This window comes from Macaca thibetana, chromosome 4 (genome assembly GCF_024542745.1).
Source record: "Macaca thibetana thibetana isolate TM-01 chromosome 4, ASM2454274v1, whole genome shotgun sequence".
Lineage (NCBI taxonomy): Eukaryota > Metazoa > Chordata > Mammalia > Primates > Cercopithecidae > Macaca > Macaca thibetana.
This window is the reverse complement of record NC_065581.1, coordinates 68870657-68886646: the sequence shown is the minus strand read 5'-3', so window position 1 is coordinate 68886646 and position 15990 is coordinate 68870657. Positions and strand designations below refer to the sequence as shown.

General features: G+C 37.3%; 1 protein-coding gene across 1 annotated transcript in view; it reads right to left on the bottom strand.

The window, feature by feature from the left end:
• RIMS1 (regulating synaptic membrane exocytosis 1) overlaps positions 1-13417 on the bottom strand; it is a 914410-nt gene extending 900993 nt beyond the window's left edge. The window contains exon 1 of the mRNA XM_050786418.1: positions 13406-13417. The gene's annotated coding sequence lies outside the window, so the exon portion shown is untranslated. The remainder of the gene's footprint in view (positions 1-13405) is intronic.
• Positions 13418-15990: the final 2573 nt, after the last annotated feature.

The following is a 15990-nucleotide window of genomic DNA, read 5'->3' as shown; positions in this document are numbered from 1 at the left end:
ATGGAATTGAATTCCAAGCACCCACAGTGTTCATGAATTGCTAAGCAATGATTCACCAAGTACCCAAATTACTCTAGACTGCTTGAGCATTTTATTAGTGAAATTGCTTTGTATTTAAAATTTCCTTCCTCACTTTGTACATCAGTTTTCCTCATTCTTACAGGCCACTTTTCAACCACTTTAAGACAACAGACATAAATAGAGCAGTACCAAGTAGTGATTAGTATAAGGATTTCAGAATACCAGAGTGTCAGAGTAAAACATTCCATACAATATTCATAACTATTTCCTTCCTTTGGAAACATTAGCTACTAGATGCATATAGAAAAAGTTTGTTCGATAGCTAAAGTTTGTTATTTCCTCAAAATAAATAATATAGCCTAATTTCGGGGAATTCATTCAGTTGTATTTTAGAAACACTGAAGTTTTCTTTCGTTCTGATTACGGATGTATTTTGATCCACTCATCCTGGAAAAAAAAAAAAAGTGCTACATTTGGCTTACAAATTGCACATTTGGCTTAGTCCTCAAAGGTGGTAATTTATTTAACAATATATTAGCAAGCTGGGACCTTCAAGTGGTATCTTTTTTTGCCTTTGATTAAATTGTAGCGTTTCGAGGAACACAGACAAGACAGTCTTATGAACTCTATTTCTCTTTATAGTCTGTGAATTGTGAATTTCAAAATGACTAACATTACTTAACTTCTTTCAAAAATCTGTTAAGTGATTCTGCAGTGAGTGTTGCCAGACAGACCTAGCACCCAGGTAGCTGTAGGTCTGTGATCCTGATCCACTGTGCCCCCGATATTTGTGTTTCACAGGGCTGTAATTGTGGCTGTCATACTGGGTTATTATAAGTATTCATAAAGTGTATAAAGCAAATGGACTAAGTAGAAAGGCACCATAGCAACCCAGGTGAGAGGTCATGATGACGGAGACAAGAAGGCAGATCTGGGATGTTTTAAGGTGGATTTGATGCATCTTAATTATAAATTACATGAATGGATGGAGGGAATCAAGGATAACTCTAAGACTTTGGCTTCAGCAACTGAGTGGAGATTGGTGCCATTTAACTAAGCTGGGCTGGACCCAAGAAGGTGCTTTGATTTGCATTTAATTGTGATTTTTAATGCCTTAACTCAGGGCCACGAGTACTGGGGAATTGCAGAACTAGTAGGGGAAATATATTGGAAGAGTGAATATTGCATAGTAGCTGCTCGATAAACATTAGTTCTCCTTTCCCCTATCTGTCTCTTTGTTGTGACATTGACTTTGTTGTGACAGTCAGTTTACCCTAACCTGCTCCTAGTTTAATGGCTCTTCTGGACTCAGAAGTAGTCCAACATAGAGCCTTCATATTCAAGTGGCCTCAATCATTATCTTCCTTGATAGTAAATAAGAGGTGAGTCTTAATAAAAGTGTAAGGATCTCCAGTGAATTCACTATCTAAACACTTTCTATAGGGCTTGTGAGATTGTTTAACAAAGACAGTCTGAGTGGCCCAGGAAAGCAGGGTAATTTTCCACACCTTCAGACAAAGACAGTGGAGATACAAAGTTTGCAATGTTCTCATTTGGCCCCCACACACTACACTCTGGCAGTGAGAGAGGTCAGGCTTTCAGGAGGTTATTTCTGAACCTAGACATGCATCCCACAGTGTGTGTGCATTGCTTACCCTCAGTGAAAAGTGCTTCTCATTTTTAGTGCCATAAATCCTATGATCATCCCCTCCCTTTTCTAACCAAAGCTGGTTCTGGAAAGCAGACACTACCCCACAGTGTTGATTTGACTAGTCCTGCTGCCACTGTAGCCAAAGTCACTAAGAAAGTACTTGATTGTCCTTAGGAGAAGAACAGCTAGGGTAAGCCAGTGGAAAAATGTTACAGAGTGACAAGTAAGTGCTTGCTAAAACATTTTTGGTGCTCATTTCAGGTTGACTTAGCAGGTCAGAGAAATGTGAATCCAGAAGTTAGGAGTGAACTTGACTAAGTCACTTTGTCTCTCCAGCCATTGAAAGCTTGGGTTAAATCACAGGCTTTAGAGCTAGGTTCCGTGGAGCTTTGGAGTTCTGTTATGCCTGTCACGGGATAGGGACCATTGATAAAAGAGACTCTTACCAGATGACAATCTGGACATGTGGGCTCAGAGAAGCTTTGATTTTACCTGTTTTTATACACTGATTTAATTTGTTTTGTTTAAAAATATCCATGAGCAAAAAGGAAAAAATAATTAAAGGTATAGGCTAGATGGTTTCTAATTTCTTTTGAACCCGGACATTCTAAAATTGTTACAAGTACAGGTATATACATTATAACTCATATAAGAACCAGTTAACAAATATAAAACAACAATAACATGAACCACAAGCACTGTTTCATAACCAAAGATTATTCTCCTAATCTTAGCCAGAGTCTTCTAAATGTCTATCTTTGTCCAGAGAGTATTGAGAAAGATGTCATAGATAATTCAGAGTAAATCTGTGGCAACTAGGAGAAGAAATGTTTAAAAAGAGAGAGAGAGCAAGCATGAGGTTAAGAAGCTTGTAAATCAGGAGGTTCTCCCTCTAGGTCAGGGAGAAAAAGTTCCTAATACCAGCAATGCATGTTGGCCGAACTCATTTTTACCTATTTGGCTAATTTTTTTTTTTTTTTGACCTTTAAAAATGTCATAGGCACTGTTGGGTGTTCAAAGTGAAGGTCTTAAAAGGAAATAATACTTTGTCCACATCATTGGGCAACATTAGGAAGAATCAGAGCCACAAAGGGATGAAGGCAATCCTCTTTGTAGCCGTGTAGAGGTTCTATCAGTAACAGCTGGAGCCAATCTCTCTGTGCAGCATATTTTTAAGAGGTGAGTTGTTTGATACCTGTTCCCCATTATCCAGCATCTTCAGAAAAGACTGAAGCAGCCTTGCAGTTTTTCTGGCACGGTTTTACCCTTATTAAAAAGGCTATTGTTGAACTGTTCAAATTGGGATGCTTTGATTGTTAGCACGTTCAGTACTCTGTGATTACCGTAATTACAGACCTGTGAAGGTCAAACTGACAAAACTGAATATAAACTGGAACTGAATATAAACTGGGACAACTCACTACATTAGTTCTTTTTGCACTCTTTGGTTCTTGTTGTTGTTTTTCCTTGTTGTTGTTGTTGTTGTTGTAAGAGTTGCCAAGTGCTAAATCTGTAATAGAAAATAAAAATGAAAGTCATCGATTTTACAGTTTTGCTTTGACTACGTAGAATCAATATTCAAGGAACTAAAAGGAATGCTCCATTGTACTTTCAGGTCCAGGTATACTTTTGGGTCATCACCTTCCTCCATAGTCATGGTCTTGAGTTCATGTGATGTATCCAGGTATTTTTTTAAAGTGTGTCATGAGTCCTCAACGTTTTGCAGGCTTTTTCCTTATTTTTCTCTTTGCAGGAATGTAACACTAAATACAAAATACATGTTTTGTTTGTATATGTATAGAGGAATATGTAGCAGAAATAGTTCTCCTGTAAGGGGAACCCACACAATTATATAAAAATAAATGAAATGGTCTCCCTATAATTGCATGGCCAAAGACCAGAATAAAATTACTTCTAAGGTACACTGAATACAAACTAGTCTTTATTTTCCTTTGTCCTTATTGATGGCTTCAAACAATAGTTTTTAAGTAATAATTAAGTAAAAATAGAGGCTATTATCTTGTATGCCATGTGGAGGCATGAAGAAAGGTAGAAAACAAAATAAATATAAATTCTTTCTACACAACAGAGAATGCTATTTGCATAGTGCCAGGAAAAAGTTTGGGGTCAGGACAAAAGCTATGTCTAAATGAAACCAAAATAGAAAAGCCGGATGGAAATTAATCAATTCACAAAATCCAGATGTTTCATCTACTGAGATCCAGCCATCTGAATTTTGGCTGCCTGAAATTTTCATGTTTCATCCAGATGTTTGCTTTCAGGTAGACACAATCATAATGTCCCATGTTTAATTTCATTATAATTTACCATATTGTTCAAAATGTTAAGTGTTTTCTGGCTAATGACAAGAACAAGGATAAAAAACACTATTTTTCATGTTTTAGTAGAAATGGCATTGTTAAAGGATGATTGTTTAAAGGATACAATAATTACTTTTATAAAAATATAAAATGAACATGTGTCACGAACTTTATTTCACTCATCAATAAGGAAAACGTTACAACTGGTTCAAAGAAGAAGCCCAAGGAGATATATATATATGTATGTATATATACATATATATACATATTCATACAAATATATATGCAGTAAGGAACTTTGAAGTGGAATAACAAACAGATGCAAAGGAGGTCTGTTCATAGTGCAATAGACGATTGCATTTTAGCAGATATAATTAATTTTTATTTCTATGGACAAGAGTCATATGCATTTTTACCAGTTTTCTACAACTTTCTGAGTTGTAAAGTAGTCCAAAGACAGTGGAAGGTAGAGATAACCCAGAAGAATTCACTAAATAGAACACTTGCTAAATCTTTTTTATTCCTATTTCAAAGTCTTCAAGGTTTTTTCATTAAATATTTTGTTTACTAAACTAAAATTATTTATGTATACAAACGTTTTTGTATTTCCGTGGTACTTTCAGTTAGCATCACATAATTTACCACTTGCTTGGACACTCCTAATTCTATTCTTGATTCCTGCATATATCTTGCCTCACACACTATGTTGCAATTTCTCATTTTAAAATTGCCTCCTATTCACTCCATTGGTGAGGAAAGGATTTCTCTACAGTGTTATGGGAATGGCCAAACATGTAATACTTCACACTGGACAAGTGAGATCAACAGCAGTGTGTTAATCACATATACTCACCGGCCACAGGAGAGGGACACCATGCCACACAGGGTCACATGGAGCCTGCTCTCAAGAGCAAAGTGAATGACAAGGACTGTGGGAGGCAGGCTTTGTAGTATCAAGAGGATGAGGTGCCCCCCAGCTCCCATGAGAGTATATGTGTGATTTGTTTGAACAATTCCACAACTGGAACCCACTAGTCAGAAATAAGCAGGAAATGCATCTAGACTATTTGATAAGGAGGGTTGTTTGACTAGGGGGACAATATCTACAGGAACAAGAGTGGGGAGGAAAACCGCTTAGACCATTTGAGATCCCACCAATTTTACCAGAGGTCAAGGCAGCACATAATATTGAGACTCAATTTTAGGCCTTGCACCACACTTCCTGAGAGCAGCAACTAAACTTATTCATTGAATTGATGATTTGTTGAGCTCCTACGATGTGCCAGGTACTGTTATAGGCTCTGGGCATGCAGCAGTGGGAACAAATGTTAAAAGATCTTTGTCCTACATTCTAGGGAGAGTCAATAAATGAAAGAGAAAAAAATACTTAGTATGATAGATAGTGACAAGTGCAATGAAGAAATTTGAAGCAGGGGATGAAGAAAGAAGTGCAGAATAATGGGGGTGGGGTGCTATGTTGAAATTTTAAATACCGTGCGGGGGAGCCTTTACTAAGATGACATTTGAGGTAGGACCCAAAGAGGTAAGCCATGAAGATATCAGGGGAAACAGCTCGGAGATGGAGAGACTAGCATCACAGCATTCCACAGCAGAAGAATGTTCTCATGTTCAATGAAAGCAAGGGATTCAGTATGGCCAAAATGCCCTAAACTAGGGGAAAAGCAGAAAGAAATGGGGTCACACTGAGATACAGGGGTTAGAGCGAAAATTGTGCAGGGCCCCCTAGATTTGATTTTTACTGAAAGATATGGGAACCCAGAAAAGGGACGTGGATAAAATAATGGCCTGTTATTTGACCAACTTTTCTCTTTCAACTCTCAAAATGCCTAGCAAAGTACTGAGCATATAAAGGCTGCTCAATATATTGTGACTGGCTAATTGTAAAGGGAGCAACCCCTTTCTTCACTGCTTTCCACAACTTTTTACCTTAATCACAATTAGATGCAGGTTTATTTCTACCTAAAACTATACTTACTACAGAGATATGGACACTAAGAAAATTTAGTTTATACATAGTCGAGGTGTGAGACAAAACCCATTTCTTTACTGATGAGACATGGATCTCTCATTAAAATATCACAGGTATAATAGAAACTGGCACACTGACATACAGTGAAGGAGATAGCCCATACAAATTCTAGAATTTTCTACAGACCTCTACCATAGGACAAGGGACATTTGAAATTTAATATATTAGACACATTTCACCTAGCTTTTATTCTTCATAATTTTTTTAATTTTTAATTTTAATTTGTGTAAGTACATAGTAGGTGTATACATTTATGGGGTACATGACATGTTCTGATACAGACATGCAATGCATAATAATTATCACATCCTTCATAAATTTTATTTACATAGTGGAAATACGTTTCAAGCTGTGGTGCATTTATAAATTTATACTGGGATAGCATCTTAAAATGTTTCCCTTCTATGAATAAGTTCACATGGAAAAACAGTACCTGTTATAAATTCTGAAATCAGCAACTTGACTCTATATTGTGCTGTTTGACAGACAGGACTCATAATTTAGTATAGTCATGGCTTTCTTGAGTAAATATAGATCTATCACTGACATAATTAGCCAATCTTCATTTTCTCCCACCTTGGTCATAGATTTGATTTTTTATCATTAGCATTTAGAGAAAGTAGCATGTATAACACAATAAAGAGTTGGATATAGGACGGAAAAATTGGAGGAATCCCTTCACCTGCCGCAGGAATGTGTCATTCTGAACCCTAAAGCTGATTCTATTTGGTTTTAACAAGGTATCATCTCCAAATCCTATCATGTTATATTATGTTAGAAGCATTAAGTTACAATGGGAGAGTCCCAGTAAGAGGAAAAAGTTGAAGGTTGTCCAATAAAATTAGGCAAGGGTTCACATGCATGCTTTGTCACCCACTTCACTGCAGACACATCTGAAAATGCACCCCCAACACCCCTAACATTGTCTACCTGGAAAGCACCACTTATTAACAGGACTCAAACATGAACTACTCGATAAAGATCTTTCTTCCTCTGTTCCTCTCTTCCTCCCTCCCAGAACTGATAATGCATTCATTGTACCCTATATATAATTTCCCTACTGATATTATGTACCTATAAGTCTGTTTCTCCTATTGGACTGGAAGCAATTTAAAGATAGTGACCACACTTTTATTATCTTTTTATCCTGAACTCCCAGCACAATGCCTGGCACATGTAGGATTGAAGAAATATTGTTAATTATTTAATTTTATCACACTCACTAGATCCAGCATGATAACATGAGAGAAAGAAAGTCTAGCTCAGCTCCATAATTTGAGAAAGGTCATTCTTTTTTCTTAGAGGCAGCACCATTGCATTACAGAGTCACCACTAGTGGCAGTAGAGTTTGGTGTATAAGAAGAAATGGGCTGGGCACGGTGGTTCTTGCCTGTAATCCCAGCACTTTGGGAGGCTGAGTCGGGCAGATCGCTTGAGGTCAGGAGTTCAAGACCAGCCTGACCTACATGGCAAAACCCCGTCACTACTAAAAATACAATATTTAGCCAGGCGTGGTGGTACGCGCCTATAATCGCAGCTATTCAGGAGGCTGGGGCAGGATAATCACTTGGACCTTGGAGGCAGAGGTTGCAGTGAACTGAGATCACGCCACTGCACTCCAGCCTGGGAGACAGGGTCTCAAAAAAAAAAAAAAAAAAAAGAAATGGGATCACTAGCCTCTAAATAATTCTGTTTCAGCATTATGTTACAAGTTTTTTTTTATTTAATTAAGGTATTTTCATCTTCTCTTCAGCAGTAGCATCACTTAAAAACCCATTACATATAAGAGGTGGTGTCCTTGAAACAGAATCTAAAGATTTCCCAACTCTCTGAGGCTCTATAGGTTGAGCTAAAATTTGTCTTTACTACGGAGTCTTGCTTTGTGTGAGAGAAACCATTCTGTAGCGCCTTTTTAAGTCATGCACACGTAATGAATTTACTTAGTCCTTGAGAAAGTTCTGACTGGTGAAACATTCAAATGCCATACTTTTGAATGGAATTTATACATTCTGTGTTCTGGTTTTGTTTTGTTTTTCAAGCAATGGTTGCCTTCTTGGAGGATAGAACAACACTTCTAGGACAATTATAATATCCAATAATGTTTCCTCTTATAGGCCAGGATATAGGGGTTTGGGGCTCTATGTTCTAGGAGGACAGGACCTAAGAAAGAAACTATGGACCATGGTTGGGCACCACACTCCGGCAGCTGTCAGTGACAGGAAGGAGAGACCAAAGGAGTCCTTTGAAAAATAATATAGACTCTGACAGTGATACGTTAAACTTTTTCCCAACTCAGAAACAGAAAGCCAAATACTGCATGTTCTAACTTCTAAGTTGGAGCTAAATACTGTGTACACATGGACATAGAGTGTGGAATGATAGGCATGGGAGACTAGGAAGGGTGGGGAGGGTGAAAGGGGGGTGGGCGATGAGAAATTACTTAATGGATACAATGCACACTATTCTGGTGGTGGATACGCTAAAAGTCCCGAGTACACCACTACACAATATATTAAGATAACAAAATAGCACTTGCACCCAAAAAAAAAAGTTTTGTACAAACTTTTAAAAGTGGTGTTCCCTTCTGTATTATAAATCTCCTATCATATCTTGCAAGTCTTCATTTACTTTGTCAAACGTGGTATCTTTGTGTTTGGGAAATAAAGGGATAGTGGCTGCAGCTTAGAAAAGAGTAATGAGATAATTGGTGGGTGTGGTCTTAGAGTGGTGGTTCCTGGTAGCAAGTGACAAGTGGAAGCCAGAGAAGCTTTATGCAGCATTTAGACACTCACTAGGGATGCCCAGAAATGTTGGGGAACAGCCCTAGAACTCCTACAGTCAGGCAGGTTGGGAACTCAGCTGGCTGTTACTATCAAAAGAAAGGGGAGCCTTGGAAACCAGAGAAACGAGAAGCACTTGGGTGACAACAGATGGCTTTATTCAAAAGAAAGTTAAGGTAAGACTAAAATAAGTATACATTACACTATGTCTCTCCTAAGGAGCAACAAAGTTCAAGGGCATGTTCTTGGGTTACCTTTCTGTCTTTACTCCTGAGGACTAAGAGACTCCAGAGACTGGCAGATCCCTCCAGAAAGATGAACATCTAGTCAGAGGAGAAGGCAAATGAGGAGGGAGCATGACATGGCAGCACAGAAGGAGGAACACAGGGAGGAACTGGAGAGGTATGCTCAGTGGTGAGAGAATGCTTCAGGGCTCTCTCAGCGGCTTGGACTAAGAACAGAGGTGATAGTTATTCTAAGGAACAGGTAGCACGGGCACAGGCACTGACCAATCAGGACAGCCGAACCAGCCAATCGGAATGGACAGGGCCAGGCACTGACCAATCAGGACAGCCGAACTAGCCATTCAGAATGGACAGGGCCACCAGCAGCCAGTAAGGCTGAAGGTTCACAGGGAGTCCCACAGACACGAAGGGTCTCCAGTCCTCCCTACATGTATATGTCAATCACTCAAATCAGATGGACCACTCACTAGTGAAAAGCACCCTGCCTTCTGAGGGTGGATTTGTGCATCATCATTGGTAAGGAATTTGACCATTTTGGTCAGTATCTTTCCCCCCGTGCCTCTTTTTCCTCCCCCCTTCTCTACTGGGCTCATTTATGAGCTATTTTTTCTCTCTTCCTACTTTTCCAGTGTGTTCTGCAGCATGCACTCAGCTCTTTGGAATTCTGTGGGTGGCAAGGGTTTTCTCCTCCATTTCATGTGCTCAGTGATGTGGAAAGAGAAGTATGAACTCTGACACTTTCCTTTTGCGAACATTTTGATGAAAGGACAAGTGATAGTCACAAATTTCAAAACATGTGGCAGGGGAGATGTAGAAGACACCTCATTTGTTACCAGCAGCAACTCCTTTCTCAGATCATCCCAAAATGCTGGCATGTGCCCAACAGCTTAATTTGGAGAGAATCCTATTTTATTCAAGCCTCAGATAGAATAGGCTATGAATGGTTCATTGGATAAATAGTCATTCTCTCCCTCCTCTAAGCCCTAGGTCTGTCCCTCTTGCACCCTCGTCATCTTTGCTATTTCTCTTTCATTAAATTCCTTTGAAGTTGTGGATTATTTTTTCTGTCTTTGAACATTCCTTCTGGCTAGTGGATTTCAGAAGTGCAAGTGCTTTAAACTTTTCCCTCCCCTTTTGAATTAATACTGTACTCCACATTTTTTTCTTTCCATTTTTGGGGGACCAACTACTGTGTTGTTTTATATTGCATTTTCATTTCAGAACTGTTTGAAAATGGAACTCATGCCATGCACGTGAATACTTTGCTTCCTCTTAGCTGATTTAATCAGCATGGATACCATTATTCATGCAATTGCATGAATAATTTATCTCACTGTTGTAAAAGTTTAATAAAAGTTTTCTTGTCTTTATCAAATTCCATGTTACTCTTTGTTCATTTTATAGCAGCAACATAATCAGAATATAAAGCAGTTCATATCAAAAAGCAATGAATGACATAGACTTTATTAGAGCTCTTGTGTTATTTTGTATTGCCATTTTACCTATGATTGAATAAGATTTTATATATGAAAAAATAAGATAGATCTATTGATCTCAGCATGACCAGCACTAACCAATCCTTTCCGCTTTTGCATTAGAAAAATTTGGAGTCACATTATTACAACTAAGATGCCCAGCCTTACTTGTACTATCTGACAGAACATATGTTTCTTGTTCATGAACATGTGTATATATGTATGTGACTCTTCTACCCACTGTGTAATACTATTTTATGACTCTTAATCCAGAATAATTGGTATTTCTTGCATAAAGAAAGGCACCAGAACAAATATTATTTGTTCATAGTTGATCTTTCTGTTACAGCCACAACTTACCACTTTCAATCAGTGAAATTACTCTATAGATTAAAAATATTTTGATAACATTTACATGTTTTCCTTTAATGTGAGAGCGACAAACCTCATAAACAAGAACCATCGACACAATAGATGATTAAGTATCTATAAAGAGCAATACATGATAACTTAAAGTAATGGCACCTCTTCTGTGGAATATTCATTGATCTTTGGAAGAAATAGTAGCAATTTTACAAAAGAAAATAAAATTACTAAATCTATTGTGCCTGCTCTCTCTTGCATGCACTCTCTATCTTAAATATAATGCCTTATTTTGGTCTTGCTATAGTCATAGTGTTTTAGGAAATGGTAGAAGTTCTAGAAGAGAGACAGAAAAAAGACTGAATGCATAAATATTTGTGTGCAAGTAAAATATTATATATAATACATACTAATATATAATAAATTAAAGGTTACTAAGTATGAAGCTACATAAAAAGATTATTTGCATGTATTTATGAAGAAGGGTGTTTCAGTTGTAATTTTTTAAAAATTTGCTTCAGGGCTGGGCATGGTGGCTCACACCTGTAATCCAACACTTTGGGAGGCCAAGGCGGGTGGATCACGAGGTCAGGGGATCGAGACCATCCTGGCTAATGTGGAGAAACCCTGTTTCTATTAAAAATACAAAAAATTAGCCAGGCGTGGTGGCGGGCACCTGTAGTCCCAGCTACTCAGGAGGCTGAGGCAGGAGCATGGTGTGAACCCAGAAGGCAGAGCTTGCAGTGAGCCGAGATCGTGCCACTGCACTCTAGCCTGGGCAACAGAGCAAGACTCCATCTCAAAAAAAAAAAAAAAAAAATTGCCTCAGAACAAATCAAAAGTAATGGATTTTACTTAAATCAAAAGATTTAAGATCTGGAAGAGGCATCAGTCATACTCATATTGTTTAGTTATGGTAATTGTCTAAAATAACTATTTGAATGTTTCCTGAAATTAAAAATTTTTATAATTCAATTTATGTGATTGTGATTAAGTTCCACATCTTTGTTTATTCATATATGATGAATAATATCAATATTTGGCATAGTTTACAAACATCAAAAATAACCCTGAAAAATTAAAGGAAAAAAGAAATGTATTATAAAGATATGAGAGCTTCTGGTTAGGATGTATAAAGTCGAGAGACCACTGCTCTCACCCTAACAAAGGAAACAAGCCAGAGAAGTTATAAAGTTATGATTTTCTTTTTGTTTTTTTGCATTAGATTGCTAAAGACAAAAACACAATCCAAATAAATTAAATTCCAGAAAGAGAAAAGCCCTTTCTATGAGAGAAAAACCCAAAATCTGTGGGCATGTAAGGAGAAAGAGCAAACCTGCTATAGACAGAGGTAAGGAGAAACTAGCCAAAATTTTAATAAAAGTTTAATAACTATGTGTGGCTAGCCTGATGTATGAGATTCCAAGGAGGTCTGTGAGAGTGCACTTCCACACCCAGTTGCCAATCTTAATTTCACAATGCCTTCACTGAACACATGCGGTAGCTTGCAGAAGAATAGGAGTACAGCAGGAGGGCAGAGAGAGCTTACTGCACCTCAGGCCCTTAATGACTGCACAACAGTGCTTCTCTAATGCCTGGGAACAGGAAAAGAAGGTTGAAAGATATTTCCTCTAAAGTGGATCAATTATGCAGAAACCAAAAGCTGGAGGCACAATAGTTGAACTGAGAAATATCAGCCACAAGTCATTCAGAGCCTTACTTGAGTGCAAGATAGTAGCATGCCAAAACCTAAGGGCAAAGCAGCAATGTATGAATAGATTTTGTGAGTTTTAGGAAGTCAGAAGCAGAGGTAAAGAGACAAAAGACCACCACAGGAACCCCCAAATCTGGGTAATATAGTCACAGGGATGTAAAACATAAAGACATTTCCATAATTGTACAGTGCCCAGATAAACTAGTTCCAATGCTGCCTGTAAAACATTTGAAACATATGGTGAGTTAACAGATCTAACAAAAGCTACAACAAACCTCAGACCCGGCTCAATTATATATCAGATTGCTTTAGCTTCATCACTTGCAGCCAGTCACAAGAACAGACATTTCCTTTTCTTGAATAAATAATGTATATGGTACTTTTACACACAATTTCTGGCATAAAAAATTGTGTGGTATAAAGCAGAGTGATATGACCCATAATCAATTCAATAAATAATTAATAGAAGTAGACCCAAATGTGACCACAATATTAGAATTAGTAAATAAAACATCTTATATAAAATGTTAAATTTTTTTTAGGAAAAACTAATGGAAAACATGGTTCACATGTGGGAACAGATGCCAGATTTCATTTTAGTAGAGTACTGGAAACATAAAAACAAAGAAAAATTCTAGGATTTGGAAACCCAGTAGCATAAATGAAGAATTTGTTTGATTTGTTTTACAGCAGCCTAGGAAACGCAAAAGAAAGGATTAAGTGAATTGGAATTACCTAAACTAAAATGAAAAAAGAAAAAAAAATTAGGAACTGAGAAAAGCAACCAACCCCCCGTCTGTGGCACTGTATCAAATGGTCAAAGTATGTGTGTCGTATTACTAAAAGTAGAACAGAAATAAAATGGAGCCAAAGAAATAATTTGAAGAGACATTGGCCAAGAAACATCCAAAACTGATGGAAGTTAACAACCCACAGATCCAAAACCAAATAGGTAGTGAACCTCAAACCGTATAATTACAAAGTCAAGCTTCAAGAAACCTAAGATAAAAAGAAACTCTCAAAAGCAGCCATCACACACATACATATGCACATAACACAACACACACACATACGCACTACATTTAGAAGAAAAAGAAAAACAAGAATATGGCAGACTTCTCAACAGAAACAATGGAAGTTAACCGACAATGGCATGACATCTTTAAAATGCTGAAAGAAAGAATTACACTATCAATTTCGAATTCTGTACCCCATAACAACATTCTTCCAAAATTAAGGTGAAATAGAGATATTTTAAGACAGATACATCTTGAGAGAATTTGACTTTAGAAGACATTCACTTAAGGAAATGTTGAAAGAAGTTTTTTGGGTATATCCGACAATATCTAGTAAAAAAATACATTACACATCTCAGGCCATATGGTTGTCTGGTGTTCCATATTGAGATGTTCAATTTCTACGAAGTGTCTCTAGCAAACCATGAGCTATTTTCAAAAGAAGAATAGTATACTGATGAAGCAGTCATGACTTTTCTCCAGCCTCTCTGTTGTGATTTTATTTTCTATTAGACCTTACCACAAGCTTCATGTCTCATCCTGCTCCTCCATAAAAAAATTTAAGAATTATTGGATCCATTGTAAGAGTTAAATGAGGGAGGTGCTCATAGGAAGCCTGAACTAGCTGAAGCCTCTTTTCCTCCCTCTGAAGCATATTACTTGTGAAGACACCTCAAACTATATCATAAAAATTATAGTCGAAGTAAATAAAATGTGTATGATGAGTTATAGTACACTCTGAAATTATATAGTAATTCATTTACTAAACATCATGTTCCAGTAATTCATTCCTGACTGTCAAACTACCCCAAAGCTTAATGGTTTAAAACAGCAACAGTCATTTGTTTTACTGACAAATCTGCAATTTACATAGGGCATGACAGGGGAAGTGCATTTGTTTTCCACAGAATGTCAGCTGAAGTAGCTTGAGTAGTGCTAAATAATTCACTGTTCAGTCACATAAGTGGCAAGTTGGTGATAGCTGTTGGCTGGGACTTAGCTGAGATGGTTGGTTTGGGACTCTTCAGTTTTTCTCACGTGGGCTTCTTGGGCTTCCAGACAGCATGGTTGCTCAGTTTTAAGAGCAAAATTTCCTATAATACAGTACATAGAACCTGCTAATCTCTTACAGCATGACCCAAGAAGCTGCCACAGCATCACTTCCACTGTGTTCCATCACTCCAAACAGTCACCAGCCCCTCTTTCTCAAGTCAAGGGACAAGGTAAAGACTCTACCTTTTAATGAGACAAGTGTCACAGAAATTTGTGTTTCTCTTTAATCCACCACACATCCTTTACCCCCTTTACATTTTCATAGCCTTTGACAGTCTAAAAAACACTTTCCTACACATTTCTCGTTTGCTCTTCATAACTACTATTCACATAAAAAGGGTAGAAATATATATCCCCAGTATACATAAAAAAACTGAGGTTCACAGACATTAAGTGACTGTCTCAGCTTATCCTATGAAGTAAAGACCCGACCGTAAGTTTTCTGATTCTAAATCTAGATTTATTATTATCTTCATTATGGTGTGTAAATTAATTGTATTTCAGCCTCAATATGTAGTAGGAAACCTACACATATACTTTTTATGGATAATAGATTTGTCATCCAATGACAGAATCATGTCTCTGCAAAATTTGATAAGAATGCCTCAACCTCATGATTGGAATCAAGGGATCTAAAGACACCCTTGCCACAAACCATCTCACCCAGTTTCATAGAGTTTGGATATGTTGTTCAACCTGTCACAAATACACCATATCATTCCCTTTTTCAAGCTAAATCTCTAATTACCTCAGCTGGAGTTTCTGTATCCCTTCTCTGGATTATTTTTCTGCATTACTTATTGCACTAACACTCTTGACATTTATCATACGCTATCTCATGTAACATATTTGAATATCTCTTGTCTCCACAATTTAAGATCCTGGAGGCTGTGAGCAGAGGCTGTGAGACAGTGAATCATATTTCCTTTTCTTTGCCTACAGGGCTCAGCATGGTAGTTTATACATGGAAATTGCTCAATGAATATCTGTTTGAAGAAACAGATAAGCAGTTTCAAGAGAGTGTGGTACACATTGTTCAGATTTGTCAAAACTCCTTTGTTTTATTAGTTCTAAAATAATCTTTCTCAAGCTTCACTAGGCAAAGCCTGTTCTTGGTTGACTACACAGCATATTCATCCCAATGACAACTTTCAAATTTGGATAGACTTTATTCAAATACCATTTCAGTTTTGAAACTAAGATTAAGTAATAAGCAACCATTGAATAGAAACAGATGACCAAAGAGCCATCTAAAAATGCATCTTTATTTTGCTTTAATGGAAAACAAATTAAGATTAACC